The sequence below is a fragment of the Schistocerca nitens genome, chromosome 1, assembly GCF_023898315.1.
Source record: "Schistocerca nitens isolate TAMUIC-IGC-003100 chromosome 1, iqSchNite1.1, whole genome shotgun sequence".
Taxonomy (NCBI): domain Eukaryota; kingdom Metazoa; phylum Arthropoda; class Insecta; order Orthoptera; family Acrididae; genus Schistocerca; species Schistocerca nitens.
The window spans coordinates 780,391,001-780,403,369 of NC_064614.1; the positions used below are offsets into that span (position 1 = coordinate 780,391,001).

General features: G+C 45.4%; 1 protein-coding gene and 4 non-coding genes across 5 annotated transcripts in view; 2 read left to right on the plus strand and 3 right to left on the minus strand.

Moving 5' to 3' along the window:
• LOC126203490 (acid sphingomyelinase-like phosphodiesterase 3a) overlaps positions 1-12,369 on the plus strand; it is a 1,221,386-nt gene that overhangs the window by 868,579 nt on the left and 340,438 nt on the right. The gene's annotated exons all lie outside the window — the stretch shown is intronic.
• Trnas-cga (transfer RNA serine (anticodon CGA)) lies at positions 45-118 on the minus strand. Its single transcript has one exon. It is a non-coding gene; the product is annotated as a tRNA-Ser (tRNA).
• Positions 347-420, minus strand: Trnas-cga (transfer RNA serine (anticodon CGA)). Its single transcript has one exon. It is a non-coding gene; the product is annotated as a tRNA-Ser (tRNA).
• Trnas-cga (transfer RNA serine (anticodon CGA)) lies at positions 649-722 on the minus strand. The gene has a single exon. It is a non-coding gene; the product is annotated as a tRNA-Ser (tRNA).
• Positions 1,116-1,189, plus strand: Trnas-cga (transfer RNA serine (anticodon CGA)). Its single transcript has one exon. It is a non-coding gene; the product is annotated as a tRNA-Ser (tRNA).

Genomic DNA, 12,369 nt, shown 5'->3' on the forward strand with positions numbered 1-12,369 from the left:
GGAGTGTGCGCTGATATGAAACTTCCTGGCAGATTAAAACTGTGTGCGCCGACCGAGACTCGAACTCGGGACCTTTGCCTTTCGCGGGCAAGTGCTCTACCAACTGAGCTACCGAAGCACGACTCACGCCCGGCCCTCACAGCCTTACTTCTGCCAGTATCTCGTCTCCTACCTTCCAAACTTTACAGAAGTTCTCCTGCGAACCATGCAGAACTAGCACTCCTGAAAGAAAGGATATTGCGGAGACATGGCTTAGCCACAGCCTGGGGGATGTTTCCAGAATGAGATTTTCACTCTGCAGCGGAGTGTGCGCTGATATGAAACTTCCTGGCAGATTAAAACTGTGTGCGCCGACCGAGACTCGAACTCGGGACCTTTGCCTTTCGCGGGCAAGTGCTCTACCAACTGAGCTACCGAAGCACGACTCACGCCCGGCCCTCACAGCCTTACTTCTGCCAGTATCTCGTCTCCTTCCTTCCAAACTTTACAGAAGTTCTCCTGCGAACCATGCAGAACTAGCACTCCTGAAAGAAAGGATATTGCGGAGACATGGCTTAGCCACAGCCTGGGGGATGTTTCCAGAATGAGATTTTCACTCTGCAGCGGAGTGTGCGCTGATATGAAACTTCCTGGCAGATTAAAACTGTGTGCGCCGACCGAGACTCGAACTCGGGACCTTTGCCTTTCGCGGGCAAGTGCTCTACCAACTGAGCTACCGAAGCACGACTCACGGCCGGCCCTTACAGCCTTACTTCTGCCAGTATCTCGTCTCCTACCTTCCAAACTTTACAGAAGTTCTCCTGCGAACCATGCAGAACTAGCACTCCTGAAAGAAAGGATATTGCGGAGACATGGCTTAGCCACAGCCTGGGGGATGTTTCCAGAATGAGATTTTCACTCTGCCAAGAAGTTTCAAATCAGCGCACACTCCGCTGCAGAGTGAAAATCTCATTCTGGAAACATCCCCCAGGCTGTGGCTAAGCCATGTCTCCGCAATATCCTTTCTTTCAGGAGTGCTAGTTCTGCATGGTTCGCAGGAGAACTTCTGTAAAGTTTGGAAGGTAGGAGACGAGATACTGGCAGAAGTAAGGCTGTGAGGGCCGGGCGTGAGTCTTGCTTCGGTAGCTCAGTTGGTAGAGCACTTGCCCGCGAAAGGCAAAGGTCCCGAGTTCGAGTCTCGGTCGGCGCACACAGTTTTAATCTGCCAGGAAGTTTCATTCTCGCACTTGTCAGCTCTTGCCGTCTTCGGAATTGTGTGGATGATGCTTTTCCGAAAGTCAGATGGTATGTCGCCAGACTCATATATTCTACACACCAACGTGAATAGTCGTTTTACTGCCACTTCCCCCAATGACTTTAGAAATTCTGATGGAATGTTATCTGTCCCTTCTGCCTTATTTGACCGTAAGTCCTCCAAAGCTCTTTGAAATTCTGATTCTAATAGTGGATCCCCTGTCTCTTCTAAATCGACTCCTGTTTCTTCTTCTATCACATCAGACAAATCTTCACCCTCACAGAGGTTTTCAATGTATTCTTTCCACCTATCTGCTCTCTCCTCTGCATTTAATAGTGGAATTCCCGTTGAACTCTTAATGTTACCACCGTTGCTTTTATTGTCACCAAAGGTTGTTTTGACTTTGCTGTATGCTGAGTCTGTCCTTCCGACAATCATATCGTTTTCGATGTCTTCACATTTTTCCTGCAGCCATTTCGTCTTAGCTTCCCTGCACTTCCTATATATTTCATTCCTCAGCGACTTGTATTTCTGTATTCCTGATTTTCCCGGAACATGTTTGTACTTCCTCCTTTCATCAATCAACTGAAGTATTTCTTCTGTTATCCATGGTTTCTTCGCAGCTACCTTCTTTGTACCTATGTTTTCCTTCCCAACTTCTGTGATGGCCCTTTTTAGAGATGTCCATTCCTCTTCAACTGTTCTGCCTACAGCGCTATTCCTTATTGCTGTATCTATAGCGTTAGAGAACTTCAAACGTATCTCGTCATTCCTTAGTAGTTCCGTATCCCACTTCTTTGCGTATTGATTCTTCCTGACTAATGTCTTGAACTTCAGCCTACTCTTCCTCACTACTATATTGTGATCTGAGTCTATATCTGCTCCTGGGTACGCCTTACAATCCAGTATCTGATTTCGGAAACTCTGTCTGACCACGAAGTAATCTAATTGAACCTTTTCTTCTACTCTTCCCCTACAACTGCATTCCAGTCGCCCATGACTATTAGGTTTTCGTCCCCCTTTACATACTTCATTACCCTTTTAATATCCTCATACGCTTTCTCTATCTGTTCATCTTCAGCTTGCGACGTCGGCATGTACACCTGAACTATCGTTGTCGGTGTTGGTCTGCTGTCGATTCTGATTAGAACAACCCGGTCACTGAACTGTTCACAGTAACACACCCTCTGCCCTACCTTCCCATTCATAACGAATCCTACACCTGTTATATCTTTTTCTGCTGCTGTTGATATTACCCGATACTCATCTGACCAGAAATCCTTGTCTTCCTTCCATTTCACTTCACTGACCCCTACTATATCTAGATTGAGCCTTTGCATTTCCCTTTTCAGATTTCCTAGTTTCCCTACCACGTTTAAGCTTCTGACATTCCACGCCCCGACACGTAGAACGTTATCCTTTCGTTGATTATTCAATCTTTTTCTCATGGTAACGTCCCCCTTGGCAGTCCCCTCCCGGAGATCCGAATGGGGGACTATTCCGGAATCTTTTGCCAGTGGAGAGATCATCATGACACTTCTTCAATTACAGGCCGCATGTCCTGTGGATACACGTTACGTGTCTTTAATGCAGTGGTTTCCATTGCCTTCTGCATCCTCATGTCGTTGATCATTGCTGATTCTTCCGCCTTTTAGGGCAATTTCCCACCCCTAGGACAAGAGAGTGCCCTGAACCTCTATCCGCTCCTCCGCCATCTTTGACAAGGCCGTTGGCAGAATGCGGCTGACTTCTTATGCCGGAAGTCTTCGGCCGCCAATGCTGATTATTTATCAAAATTTAGGCAGTGGCGGGGATCGAACCCGGAACCGAATACGTTTTTGATTATGAATCAAAGACGCTACCCCTAGACCACGGATACGGTTGAAAAGGGAACAACCTTTAGCAGTCATGGACTGTAAGGCGACTTTTAGACATCTGTTGACGTCTGATAACAACGAATAATAGTAATAGTAATACTGCCACAGCAACCCAACCATTACCAAGCTGATTTTCATCATTATCATCCATACTGCCAATGCAACCCAACCATTACCAAGCTGATTTTCATCATTATCATCCAAAGTAAAATTCAGTACACATCCACAAAACAATGAAGGACCATGCAAAACGCTTGTCCATTTACACCATCAACAGAGCTCATCTCGATGTTATCTATAGCTTTATACACTGTAAGACGCGAAGGCCTTTTCCTGCTACAATAACGCGGCATCTCCGTAAGTCGTCCAATGCTGCTGCACGTGAGGCTGCTCGACGACTGTCGTCGTCTTTCCGGATACTTTACTTACGAGAGTTGTCCAGAAAGCAAGTTCCGATGGGTCGCGAAAGGGAAACCAGTGGGACGATCCGGTAAAGCTTTGCACAGGTGTGTTGCGCAGTGTCTCTAGTACGCCCGTCGATCGTGTCGCGTCGTTCGTTTCAGTTTTGAGTGAACAGTGAGCACGTAAAGATGCGTAGGGAATAGCGACTCCCGCCAAGTATGAGGGCCTGGTTATGGATTTGTCCTGTGTCATGCAGCCCACATAACACAATCGTCGAGCAGTTGCTTCCTCATGCCAATTCTCGGCCGCACACTGCAGGGGCGATGAAGACGCTCCTGCAGCGTTCCCGATGAGAAGTGTCTGATCACCCACAATACAGTCCGTAATTGGCTCCCCCTGAGTCTCATCTCTGCTCACAAGAACCGCTGGCTATGAAGACAAAATTCTTCCACAGACGAGTTGCAGTCCAGTGCAGGTAGCTGGCCGAAAGCACTAGGCGGCTACTTTCTATGACGAGGATGGTGGAAAGTTGATACAACACTACGACAAAACTAGAAGCTGGCGCGGTGACTATGTGCTGAAGTAGGTGGAAGGTGTACCTAACTGCTGCAAACAAAACGTTTCTGGTTTTCGCTGCGGTGTCGATTTCGCGACCGACCGGAACTTGCTTTCTGTACAACCCTCGTATATAGTACTTCCTTATCTAATGGCAACGCTGTCCTTATCAACTTACGGTTTCGGAGCAATAGCGCGCACGACGCTAAGTAAAACTAGTAGCGTCTCGCGGCCCCCACCAACTTCCCCTACCGCCCCTCCTTTCACACGGCTCACTATTGCGCAACAGCTGATGAGCCGCGACTTACAGAGACGCCCAGCATGGCGGGAGCGCGAAACCAGTGGTGGCTGTGGCCACGCCAAATGTGTAGTTTTTTTTTAATAGATAAGCAATAAGGATAAGGAAGTTGATAAGGACAGCGTTGTGGTTAGATAAGGAAGTGCTATATAAGTAATGTATCCAGAAAGACCAGCATCACGTGAAGCGGCATTGGACGATTTACAGAGATGCGCGTTATTTTAGCAGGAGAAAGCATTCGCACCTTACAGTGTATAAAGCTATAGATAACATCGAGATCAGCACTGTTTATCGTGTGATAAAGATAATAGTAATAGTGGGCGTACGCCAAAGTTCACATGGGCTGACACTGCTTTAATTGCGGTAGCTCAATCGATTCTGCTAGTCTGAAAACCGACGCTCCCTGTGAAATTTACGGAGGTAGTCGTGAGAGTTACTATATGGCCTGTACGGAACTGATTGACGCCCAGAGCCAAGGGTTGCGGAACCTTGTGTCCTCACAGACGGCCTGCAAAGGACTCTTTTGCCAGGAGAACGATAGCTGGCGCGGTGCACCGGCTAGACAGAGTCATTTTTTGCCAATTTTTTTCACTCGACTGCACAAATCCAGAAGTGTTTCATAAGTTTTGCCTCACAGACAGTTATGATATTCATACACACGGAACTAAGTTGTCACGATTCGCAGACCGTTTGCGAACTCGAATTCTCTCCCTTAGGTAGCTGGCGTTCTTGATGTCTGGATGAGCTTCTAGCCAAAGAAACTGGTCCACCTTCTAACATCGTAGGATACAGAATTCAAGTTGTCAAACAATATGTAAGGCCCCAAAAGCACTCCTCCTACGCTTCCAGCCCACAGGTTTGTGCCAAAGCGTGCCTGAAACTCACCTTCAAGGGTGATATTTTTGTTGTGATCCGACGAATAATGGTTGTTGTGGAGGTTGGAAATAACCTCACGAGTGAGGCTAGTTTCGACAATCCACACCACATTGCTTATAAAATGTTCTTTACTTCTTTATCTGCCGGCCGAAGTGGCCGTGCGGTTAAAGGCGCTGCAGTCTGGAACCGCAAGACCGCTACGGTCGCGGGTTCGAATCCTGCCTCGGGCATGGATGTTTGTGATGTCCTTAGGTTAGTTAGGTTTAACTAGTTCTAAGTTCTAGGGGACTAATGACCTCAGCAGTTGAGTCCCATAGCGCTCAGAGCCATTTGAACCAAGCCAACTTCTTTATCTGCCTTTGTCATCTTTATCTGTTTACAAAACTGTACTCGACGAATACGGTATTCTAGGCTCTGGTGTCGAGTTGACGTGTAATGATATGAACGCAGTCGGCCGGAGTGGCCGAGCGGTTCTAGGCGCTACAGTCTGGAACCGCGCGATCGGTACGGTCGCAGGTTCGAATCCTGTCTTGGGCATGGATGTGTGTGATGTCCTTAGGTTAGTTAGGTTTCAGTAGTTCTAATCTCTAGGGGACTGATGACCTCATAAGTTAAGTCCCATAGTGCTTAGAGTCATTTGAATCATTCTGAACTTGATAACACTCCGCTCAATTATTGCATAACATTATTTCTCCTTCAGTTGGTTTTCCACATCCTCGTCCATATGCCAGATCCAAGGAGAAAGTGTTTGCTTGGAGAGGCACACTCCTCCAAACTTTACCTCCTCTGGCGTTGTGCCCTCTACGGCTGTGAGCGAACACAATTTGAACCGAGTCCTTACCGAAAACGGCGTGCCACCTGTTGCAGCGATGTATTCATCTTTGTAGCTTTAGTTCCCTTCTGGTTATACATGTGACACGTACTGCTGCTTGCTGTGTTGGCGGAAGAGCCAACACCGTGTTGCTAGAGGAGGCCGAAATGCACGCGTTTAATTACACGCAGACTGGCGTGAGGTCTGGAACAGGTCAGAGAAATGAGAACTTAGAAAAACGAACGCAGTTGCTGTAATACTTATCTTTAATCCATAATTGTAGAACATCGCTCTTGACTGTACATGCTTCACAATATAAATATCAAGTGAATACGGCACCTTGCTAGGTCGTAGCAAATGACGTAGCTGAAGGCTATGCTAACTATCGTCTCGGCAAATGAGAGCGTAATTTGTCAGTGAACCGTCGCTAGCAAAGTCGGCTGTACAACTGGGGCGAGTGCCAGGACGTCTCTCTAGACCTGCCGTGTGGTGGCGCTCGGTCTGCTATCACTGACAGTGGCGACACGCGGGTCCGACGTATACTAGTGGACCGCGGCCGATTTAAAGGCTACCACCTAGCAAGTGTGGTGTCTGGCGGTGACACCACACTGCCAGTATGTAAAATTGTGACTCACTGATAATGCGCTGCAGATGGCTATTTACAGTTGAATTCTGGATACGAAAGAATAATAAAACTAAAGGGATTTCTACTTATTGCTGTGTTCCCATCCAAATAGTCTACTATCGCTGTGCACAGTTCCTCATGGAATCAAACTTGGTGGCTAGTGATTCTTCCTCGTCAGCAGTCTAAAATTAACTGAATAAAACGTGTGTAATAAATGAAATTGGTGCAGATGAAAAACGTGCAGAAGCTCACGTTATGACGTCTTTCCAGCCTTAAAAGTAACCGTTGTCTTACTTCGCTCTGTGGCAACAAGCTGCTTCCTTGTTCATGAAACTGAGTGCCGTGGAGGGACACTTAGTGAGAATGGATATTAAACTTGCTCACTGTCTTAAAATCTTATGACACACTAGGCACTTAGGAAAACCAACGTATTCGGGAAATAACAATTGTTCTTCCCAATAAGGGTGAAATGGCAGCGGGCTGTTTTGAGAAGTCATCTTTATAGCTACGTTCACTAAGAAGTGCGAAGAGTTAAATCGTATGGCTGGAAGCTTCAGGTGCGCTAATGTGGGTGACGAACAGAGCAGTACGTGAACGCGGTGCAATGAGACTGTCTGACAGGTTGCCTACCCAGCCTGCGCCTATCCTGACGCGAGCCTGGGGGCAGCCGAGGGGGCCCTTGCCCGGAGCGGCAGCGTTGTAACAGATTGTACTCAAGACGCTGTACAAGGACAATAAAGTATGTTGCAATGAAAAGATAGAAAACTGTATACGAGAGGCAGCCAGTACACGGTTGAGAGGTAAAGTCGGCTGTGGTGTGTAACACGACATTAGTTTTTGCGGTGTCATCAGTCTTCGGATCTGTTTGCCAATTCCTCTCTTGCGCCAGACTACCTTGGTGAAGCACTCCAAAACTACATTCCTTAATCTCTAGTACCATGGAAGCTATTCCTTCACACACGCCCTATCATTAAGTCCGAGCTCCTTTTCAGTGTGCTGGCCGGAGTGGCCGAGCGGTTCTAGGCGCTACAGTCTGGAACCGCGTGACCGGTACGGTCGCAGGTTCGAATCCTGCTTCGGGCATGGATGTGTGTGATGTCCTTAGGTTAGTTAGGTTTAAGTAGTTCTAAGCTGTAGGGGACTGATGACCACACCAGTTAAGTCCCATAGTGCCCAGAGCCATTTGAACCATTTGAATCCTTTTCAGTGATTTCCATAACTTCCTTTCTTGTTAGTTCAGTTCTCCCCTATAAATCCACTTAGTTTCCAACATACTTCTATAGCACCACATCTCATAGGCTTTGATTGTCTTTGCTTGTTGTTCCACAGTCCATGACTCACTAAGTTCAACATGGTCCTCCAAAGATGTACCGGATGATCAAAAAGTCAGTATAAATTTGAAAACTTAATAAACCACGGAATAATGTAGATAGAGATATAAAAATTGAGACACATGCTGGAATGACATGGAGTTTTATTAGGACAAAAAAAACACAACAGAGTATTGGTAGAGGCGTGAAATATCTCTTGCGCGCGACGTTTCGTGATGATCCTGTGCTCAGCCGCCACTTTCGACATGCTTGGCCTCCCAGGTCCCCAGACCTCAGTCCTTGCGATTATTGGCTTTGGGGTTACCAGAAGTCGCAAGTGTATCGTGATCCACCGACGTCTCTAGGGATGCTGAAAGACAAACTCCGACGCCAATGCCTCGCCATAACTCTGGCCATGCTTTACAATGCTGTTCACAACATTATTCTTCGACTACAGCTATTGTTGAGGAATGATGGTGGACATATTGAGAGTTTCCTGTAAAGGACATCATCTTGGCTTTGTCTTACTTTGTTATTCTAATTATTGCTATTCTGATCAGATGAAGATCCATCTGTCGGACATTTTTTGAACGTTTGTATTTTTTCGGTTCTAATAAAACCCCATGTCATTCCAAGCATGTGTGTCAGTTTGTACCTCTCTGTGTACATTATTCTGTGATTTATTCAGTTTTCAAATTTATACTGACTTTTAATAAATTTCTCCTTCCAATTAAGGCCTGTGTTTAATAGTAGCAGACTTTATTTCTCAAGGAATACCGTCTACATATTCTCATGTCTTCTTTGAATTATACGTAGTGAACACTTTCTTGAAGTCTAATCTCAGGGATACTTTCGGAAAGGTGTCATTCCCATACACGTATTCAGCATTGCCAAGTATTTGCGGAGAGTGATAAGGAAATTTTGGAAACATATACCAGCACCATAATTTTTTTCGCTGGAGGAATAGTCATTCGACATGATGCATTTTACCATACACATGTACTTTAAGTCCGAAGGAATCTCAACGTCGTTTACCTGTGCAAGTGAGAATTAATAGATGATCGTGCCGAAAAGTTATTAAAAAGGACTTGTACGTGTATCCTTACAAATTTCGTCTTGTGCATGGATTAAAGCATCCAGATTAACTTTTGCCTGTTGTTTTTTGCCAGTGGTTTCTGAGGGAAGTGGATTCAAAAATTATGGACCCTTACTTTTTTATTTTCTTAGATGAGGCTAGCTCCAAGTTGTCCAGGTACCTGGACTTAAAGAACATCAGCCATTATGTATCAGAAAATCCCCGATCAGTGTTCTGAGCAGCCTTTGTTTAATCTCAGATTAGTGTTTGGTGCGCAATATCAGATATCCACATAGTAAAAGGTTTCTTTCCAATATACTATTAGTATTAACCGGTATATCCAAAAACCGTTTAATCTGTGAGTGGATCAGCTCACAGACCAGCAAATTGTATGCATATTTTCAGCGAGGAGGAGCAACAGCACCCACCGTCTTGACAACAGCGTCAGGACTGTATCAGAGGTTCGATAACGAGACGTAGGGTGCGGTTTAGATGGCGAGGGGTTTGGGCTGGAGGCTGTACGGACAAAGGACCATTTTAACAATTATTTCATTAACCATAAAAATTTTAATCAACAGTACAAAACCATTTACAGTTTAAAAATGGGATTTTCTCTAGCCCTAGTTTAAATAGGATTAAAATCATCAGGCATCAGATATACCTCTGACAACAATAGTATAAGACTGAATACAGAAGAAATTCAGGCTGCACATAAAATGTACCACCAGGCAAGAACACATACTTTGAAATGTTCCACACTCTGTCATAGTCAGAAATGAGATATGAAAACTTACGATACCAATTAATTTTTATCTTGTTCAGGATGAAAAACGTACCAATACCGGAGAAAGATAGCAGTAAGCAAGAGCACTACGAAGCTACCCACTCTTTTGTCTGAATAATGTACTCAATAGGTGTACTACAATTCATTACATCTCTGACAATCCAGTCACATTAAGGCAATAATAAAACAAAATCTTATTGCAAAGGAGTGTACCACCGGTTCTTCGGGTTTGTTTGCGAATTCCTCTCTTGCGCCAGACTACCTTGGTGAAGCACTCGAAAACTACATCCTCCATTACATTTTGGATATATTCCAATCCCTGTTTCCCCTACATTCCTTAATCTCTAGTACCATGGAAGCTATTCCTTCACACACGCCCTATCATTAAGTCCGAGCTCTTTTTCAGTGTGCCGGCCGGAGTGGTCGAGCGGTTCTACGCGCTACAGTCTGGAACCGCGTGACCGCTAACGACGCAGGTTCGAATCCTGCCTCGGGCATGGACGTGTGTGATGTCCTTAGGTTAGTTAGGTTTAAGTAGTTCAAAGTTCTAGGGGATTGATGACCACACCAGTTAAGTCCCATAGTGCTCAGAGCCATTTGAACCATTTAAATCCTTTTCAGTGATTTCCATAACTTCCTTTCTTGTCAGTTCAGTTCTCCCTTATAAATCCAATCAGTTCCCAACATACTTCTATAGCACCACATCTCATACGCCTTGATTGTCTTTGCTTGTTGTTCCACAGTACATGACTCACTAAGTTCAACACGGTGCTCCAAAGATGTACCGGATGATAAAAAAGAAATGAGAAATGAAAACTTACGATACCAACTAATCTTTATCTTGTTCAGGATGAAAAACGTACCAATACCGGAGAAAGATAGCAGCAAGGAAGAGCACTACGAAGCTACCCATACTTTTGTCTGAATAACGTACACAATAGGTGTACAACAATTCATTACATCTCTGACAATCCAGTCACTTTAAGGCAATAGTAAAAAGAAATCTTATTGCAAAGGAGTGAACCACCGGTTGAATTTCAAGTATTCAATACAATACAGTACAGTCAACTTTTGAAACCACTGAATAAACATCTGCTTCACTCTCATCTCGGAAACAGTCAACATGTATTTACTGTACTTTGCTAAATCACATTCACTGTCCGTATCGACACAATTGTGCCTGCTCGGTATCACGCCACATGCTGCCTCAAGCCCCACTTGCCGTAAACACAAACAACTGTTAGTCAGTACTTGCTGACTCCCATTCGAAAAGTTGCCGTACAAGTGGCTGCACTAACACTTTCGCACATAACGTGCGGAACCGCTTCAGTCAGAAGGCTACCAGATTACCACCATCAGTGGCGAAAGCATTCAGGTAATGGTTTTTAGGGCGAGCAGAAGTTCTTCCCCTGTCTCCTCTGTACTTACTGTGTGGTTCAGAAGCCGGCCGGGGTGGCCGAGTGGATCTAGGCGCTTCAGTCTGGAACCGCGCGACCGCTACGGTCGCAGGTTCGAATCCTGCCTCGGGCGTAGATGTGTGTGATGTCCTTAGGTTAGTTAGGTTTAAGTAGTTCTAAGTTCTAGGGGACTGATGACCTCAGAATTTAAGTCCCATAGTGCTCAGAGCCATTTGAACCGTTTGTGGTACAGACATCCACCACTCCAACAAATTTTTGTCCACACGACAGCCGTGTTTGCACTGCTCATCCACTCATCTGACAACAGTCCCACAAACACAACAGTTCTTGAGGCTAATGGTAAGCCGCCCTGCTTCGTGGCACTCTAGCAACTGAAGCTACAGTCTCTTCGGGCTGAAATTTACTACTTGATGTTTTCTGCACGGTCATAACAGCACCACTAAGTTTATGACACATGTCTGTACAGACGAAAAGTTTTGCTTCCATGCGTCCACACTTCAGCATCTGACACGCAGTCCAGGAGAAAGAAAAAGAGCGTATAGCATCACTGGCCAGGTGGTCCCATCCGGGGAAGTTCGGCCGCCAAGTGCAAGTCATATTCCAGTCGACGCCACATTGGGCGACTTGCGCGCCGGTGGTGAGGATGAAATGATGATGAGGACAACACAACACACAGTCTGCGAGCGGAGAAAATCTCCAATAATAACGGGAACCTAACCCGGCCCGCTTCACGTGAGGCAAGGACGCTACTACCCAGCTAAGCAGGCGGACTGCCCGGGGAAAAATAAGCATTAATATCAAGAAATTTCCACATGTACTTTGAGGTACTAACCAACCTAAAAAGTACAAAATTTATCAGGTATGATTATTAGTATTATGTAATATTTTTCAGTACAATGTCAGTCTGCAATAAAAGTATCGACAGTTACACCAGTAACAAATAATAGTGTATCTTGGGTGCTATTGCTACTTTGGAATGAAAAGGTTAGCGTAGGAGAGGAATTCGTGGCGGACCTCATAAAATCAGTCTGAAGACTGACAACCGAAAACAAAGAAAAATACCGCGCAGGATCTTTTTACGTGTACAGAATCGGCCGCCTCTGT